Source organism: Galeopterus variegatus, unplaced genomic scaffold (assembly GCF_000696425.1).
Source record: "Galeopterus variegatus unplaced genomic scaffold, G_variegatus-3.0.2 Scaffold792, whole genome shotgun sequence".
Taxonomy (NCBI): domain Eukaryota; kingdom Metazoa; phylum Chordata; class Mammalia; order Dermoptera; family Cynocephalidae; genus Galeopterus; species Galeopterus variegatus.
The window spans coordinates 128,157-134,537 of NW_007726903.1; positions in this window are offsets into that span (position 1 = coordinate 128,157).

Consider the following 6,381-nt stretch of genomic DNA (forward strand, 5'->3'; position numbering starts at 1 on the left):
CCTCCACTTTTAGGATGAATGAACCGGAAGTCACTTTTGTCCCTTCCAGCTGCAAGATTTTGGGATTTTAGACTTGTCTCTGTGCAAGAACACGTAAGGGGAGAATATCAGACACACACTATAGGTCTTCAAATAATAGAGAATAATTGGGTCATTCTAGCCATTAGATTTTTATAATCCAAATAACAAAATCAGTCCCTTATTTCAAAAACAAGTCTAGAATGCAAATTTTAAAATTCGAGACACAGAAGTAAAGCCTGGAATCTTTTTTGTTTACAAGGCTTAAAAGTTATGTTATTTTAGGAGAGATAAGAAATTATATATGTATTACTAAATAAGACTAATAATATGAGGACTGATCGTCTCATTCTTTGAGGGCGTTATTTGACTGACTTGTAAACAGAAACACTTCAATCACTTAAAATCCTTCCACGCTGGTCAGGCCTACAAACCGCCTGTTGTATTTTGACTAAAGTATTATTTTTACTGCAAGATAAGCACCTTTACCATGCAAACTAAATAAATGATGACAATCTCTCTCTCCCTCCCCCTTTTGAACAGAAGTGATTCTAGTAGATGCTTTGAGGCATCCCTCAAGTAAAATAACCTATAAATAGAATGTGAGAAACCACCACATTCTCCAGACTTCACACTTACTATGAAAAGCAAAACTTCGTTGTGCCCCAACAAATCCCCTAATTTTTTTTTTCTTTTACCTAAGGATTTCATCCAGTTCCATGTCATTTATTGTAATGGGCCCCAGAAATGCCTTTCTCCCTTCAACCACATGCTCAGGCCTCTCCCGGTGCACACATGGGCTTTGCTGGTGCAGAGTGGTAAAAGAGGGCCCATTTCAAATGCAGTTTTTTTTCAAATTTGTTTTTTCAAAATGGTAGAAAGTCAGACACGAAAACAACTTGGCTGGAAAATTCAGTTGTAGAATGGTGTCAAAATCACTCAATACAGAAAATCTACCCTCCTATATAGTAAATAAAAGGACATTGAGAAAAATAGAGAGCAGACTACAAAGAATGAATTTTAGTTTGAGTCTCAACAAAAATCAGAACCTTAAGAAATATTCCATTCGCCAGACTTCGGTTTCTTTTGGTTTATTCATTTGCAAAATCTTGGGCATTTTGAAGAGACCTTAAACAAATTTTACACTAAGGGCTCGTGTGTCATGACTGTGTTTTGATTATAAACCTGTACTGTCTCTTCTTCCTGTCACATGCTTAAGCATGAGACCCACTCCTGCAAAGCCCGGTCGTTATAGAAATAACTTTATAAATTAGCTTTTCTTAGGATATGGTTCTATGCTTAAATTTCTTCTACATGGTGAGGATTTTAAGTAACATAGAGAAACCATTATAAATTAGAAAAAAATGATTTTTTAAAATACTAAATACAAATAGATGGCACTAATTTCTATGGTAGCTATGGCTTACAAGCAATGAATACTTTTCTCAAATGTTTTAATTATCCATTATTGTACTATTGTGCTTTTCCAAAAGTTGTCCAAATAGACATTCTCAGGAAAAATTGCTGTCTCTAGTAAACATGCAATTGGCATTTCAATATTACCAAGCAGTTTATTTATGTGATACAGTTCCAAAGAAATGGCCCACAGAAAAGGTATATGGATATCTTGAGTCTGTTTTTACAAAACAAATTTTAAGAGGTTCAGATAAAGAATCTAAATGATCTAACTTTGATTAAAGATCATTTCGGAGCATTAGGCATACAAAAATGTTAGGGGCTTTAGTAGTCCTTTCAAAGGTAAAATAAACTGCAGTAAGAATGATTTTTTCAAATGAAATGAATATGTCCTTTTTAATAGTTTTAAGTAATATATATTTAATCATACATGATGAAGATACATTATTTTAAGCTCTGTCCCATATCAAAAGTTAGCTCTGGTTTGCCATAGTACACATAAAGAAGGTTATTTTGTTCTTTCAAGTCCAATACCATTGTATATGCATTATGTTTTGAAACAACAGATTTAATCCATCCTATAAATGTTTAACAACATTCGAATACATTTCTCCATGATCTACTTAACATAAATTACACATATACTCTTCACAAACTTAAATATTTGGGGCAATATGGCTTTTTAAAATTCCTAATATTAAGCATGCATATTGACATTTAATAAAAGCTACTTGATTTGATGATTAACTACAGAGATTATAACAAACTGTAAATAAGTCATTCCCGTGAATGGACTCTCTATGGGTGTCACACGGCCTCTCAAAGCCACTCTAAATATTCTCGCTGAAACTGTTACTGACTAATGTGCTACATTTTAAAGCCAAATTGGGTTTTCACTTCTCTCCTGCCAAACTAACTAGAGAGAATGCTTCCTACAGCAAATTGCAAGCTTAACTGCAAACCCACTCCTAAACATATTAGAAAAGGAGATACCTTATTTAGGGATAAGCGCCCAAAAATTCAAGAAAATTTTTGATTTTGAAAGAATTTTTTTGAAAACTACCCTTCAGCCAAAGAAAAGTACCATGCTCACATAAATCTAGGACTTATGACAAACAATAATTTAGTATATGTTAGAACAGAATCAAGAACGTTAACTGGATAATTCACCCCTCTCCAAAAAAAAAAAATTCATTTCTTTCATGTACTTGAATATATTACAAAAAAACTATTCTGTGCACCTGAATTATGTGGATAATTAATTTGGCAATTTATTTAGTGGAAGCAGACACATTAGAAAGTATTTGGACTTTAAAAAAATTTTTTTTCCAGCCATTGTTTCATTTCTATGACCTCACCTTTCTCATTACAATGTTTTAAATTTGGAGTTCAGCTTCCTTCAGAAGAAATTACAAGTTAATTAGCAGAGATTTTTTAAGGGGTAGGTTTGCAAAAATACTTAAAGTTGAATTTCTAAAGTGTCTCTGCAAAACAACTAAGACTTTAAAAATCTCCAGTGTCATCAGTAACATCTGACCTCCTTAGCAACCCTTTTATAATATTAAGAAAATTTAAACAGGCATTGGGAGGGCTGTAAACATAAAGTGTTTCTTTTTATGGAACTTTAAGTTGACTTAAAGTCATAAAATAAGTGATTCTAAATTTTAGAGCAAAGGATTGCATACAAAGATATTTTGCCTTGTTTCTGTAGGCCAAAGGTAGAAAAGCCCTTAACATAAGGGACAAAATCCCATCAGTGTAATAAACTTGGATTATAGCAAAAATAAAACTCCTAGAAGCTATTTGCTTTCAAAAAGTAAAATTATCTTTATTTTAAACATAGTATTATCCCTTAGCATTTTAATAGTAAATGACCGTAATGAAAAGAATGGACATTTTCTGTCTATTTCAAATCACACACTTTCTTTATTCAGTGTACCTTACCATCAATTTCAAACATTCCAAAAAAGAATTGTAAGAAAAATTTACATCATTACCTACAAATTAAAATCCCAAATTATCTGTTTCCTATCCAGAGGCACATAAAAGTTTTCCTCATTATATTAGAAATCAAAGAATGTTTTAAGTTTTATAAGAATAAAATAGTCACAGAATGCAGGAAATTTTGAAATCTTAAGACCTTTTTAAAAAATTCTTATCTGATACAATAGGATTTCTTCAGTCAAGTTTTTATGCAGGTTTTGTATGTTTTATTCATAAAACAAAAATTTTAATTTGTGTTACTTCTTGGGTAAAAAAAAAAAACCCACACAACTTTTTTCTTTAATGGTAGTGCAAAACAAAATATTTACTTGGAAAATTAATATCTTGGCCATTTTAATGTGAACTATGATATAATTTTAACATAGTCTTCACCTTTTTCTAAACTTCCAATAAGCTATTTGTAGATATTCATGACAAGTCTGCTAAAGTAAAACTCTACCTGATTCATCTTTTAATCTGATAGCATAATTGACTAGAAATTCAAAACCACGGTCCTTAACATTTTATACTTCTTGGATATTCTCTAGGGTATACCTGGCACACAATGCTGGGCCCACAGCAAGCCGGGACATAACTGATTATCTAAAAGATGTTTTCAAAAGCAAATGAAACTGCCTATTTAAAATATACTTATGTATCAGCCAGATGTCAAAGGAAGGATCAGTGTTAATGGTCTCAAACACGATTACGTGACAAATTAACTTCCTTTTTTAAATATAGCAAATAACTGATTCCTTATCAACTGTGGCAATTTGTGTCACTAATATTCTGTTCTACTTTTGCAAAGAATGTTTTATAAAGCTATTTCTTCCAAATGGCATGTCAAACTATTGTTTTAGTAAGTACATTCAGTTAAGCTTGTTAAAATAATGCTCCATAGTTAAAATTAGATGCTAGTCAGTGGAACTAACCTGTAAAGTAAACTCTCAACATCTTCAGGAAGCTTTGAGATAATTTGATCAGATACTACAGGAACTGCAAATATAAAGTCCACCCCCCCCCCTTTTTTTTAAGCTTGTAACTGCTCAAATTATTTTGTGGACGTAAAATATACATTCCCTTTTCATGTGAAACAATGTTTAGTTGGTTAAAATCATATTTGCATACATTGAAATTTTCAATATTTCAGAGTTGCATGTATTAGAAATTGTTCCAACAAAAGAGAAATATAGGATTCCAAATTGTAAGTTATTGTTTTATAATATTTGTGAATGCCTATCTAAAGCCATCAGGAAGCTTATAAATGGTACAGTTTCAAGCTCCAGACCTTATATCCCACTTCTATAGAAGTTGAGAATATTGACCTCACAATACACCATTTAATATAAATGTATTTTATTTAGTTTTGATATTAGTAATGTAAAGCTATATTTCCATATATATCTTTAAGGTTGGAAGTTATAGACAATTAGATTTCAGGATTAATTAAATCTCTTAGGTCAGTGCCTGGCCCTGCTTGGACTGAGGGCTGTTGGTGACAATTCCTCTTAAACCTTGAGAATTAAAACCTGGGAACTTTCGAGTTCTGGCAGCCACAAAAAGGATGTATGTAGCTCATCTTGAGCAATTGAAAGCCTGCTAATCCAATTGCCTAGAATTCCAGTCATTAGTCAATCAGTCTTCCAAATTAAGACATCCGGTCTCCCTCAATTTTCTATTTACACCAGAACACAGGAGAATAGATTTGACCAATCGACTCAGGATAAAATTACACATGAAAAGTAACCTACACTGTATGGATTAGTAGTTATGCATTGTATTATGAAAAACCTATGCTGCCACTTAAAAAGTTTCAAGGATTCACAAGTTGCTAGAGAATGACCTCAGCATTCTTGATCTAGATTGTAGAAAATGGGTCATATTTTTAAAATGTGTACTTAGTATCTTCTTAAATGGTTCTGATGTTTGTACTTTTCCATTCGAGTGATTTAAGGTATTCTAACAGTTTCATAAACTCTGAATAGAACTGATACTAAAATAAAGATGCTTCATACAATGCACATTTAGAATCTATGTGATACGTGATCACAATAAAGAAACACACACACCCAAGAAATTCTGTTCATATAATTTATTGCAGTTAGCACACAGTTTAAAAATTCACCAACACACCAATAGTACAAAACTAAACAGCGATATAAGTTATTCCCCCCTCAGGAAAATAAAACATACTATGATTGTCAAAGCTAGATGTCAGTCTAAGTTTTAGAACAAAGGAAGAATGTAAAACTAAGAAAAGGAAAAAGCAATCACTCACAATGACCACAAAAAGAAAATCCAAAAGAAAGTCCGTTTTCTCACAGAAATTGATTGTCTTCTCTAAATTAATAAAAATTATTTTAACATAAACTGTATTTCTTAAAAAAAAAACAAAAAAACTAGAAACTCTTCAAGTAACTAAAGATAATGCTCCAAGGCCATTTTCACAGCTTTTTTTGTTTGTTTGTTTGCTTTAAATGCCATTACAGCCAAATTAACACACATTTGACCAAATATTTCCAAAACAGTCCAGCAACACACAATGGAGTTTTCCATTCAGTATCTTAAGCACAAAAATAGGCTATGTTTACAGTAGTTAAGGCGATCAAATTTTAAACAAAAGCAATTTAAAAAAAAAAAAAAAGGGAAAAACAGCAAACGTTTTCCATGCTACTCCCATAGACCTTATTTGTAAGTGCAAGACAGGAAAACAAACACTGTGCAAAATGCTCCTGCCCTGTGTGCTGGTCATTAAAACCACACGTCGGGCTGCAGCCTCTGCTGCCGAGATACACATAGTCTACTAACCCCCTTCCCCATGTCAATCAAGGCAGTCCAGTCCTTTCAGCCTGGGGTTTTTTCAGTCCATAGAATCTTTTCATGAGTTGGGGGGGGGGGGGGGAAAGGGGGGGGGGGGAAGGGAGGGGGGGGGAAAAAAAAAAAGGGGAGAAAAAAAAAAAAAAA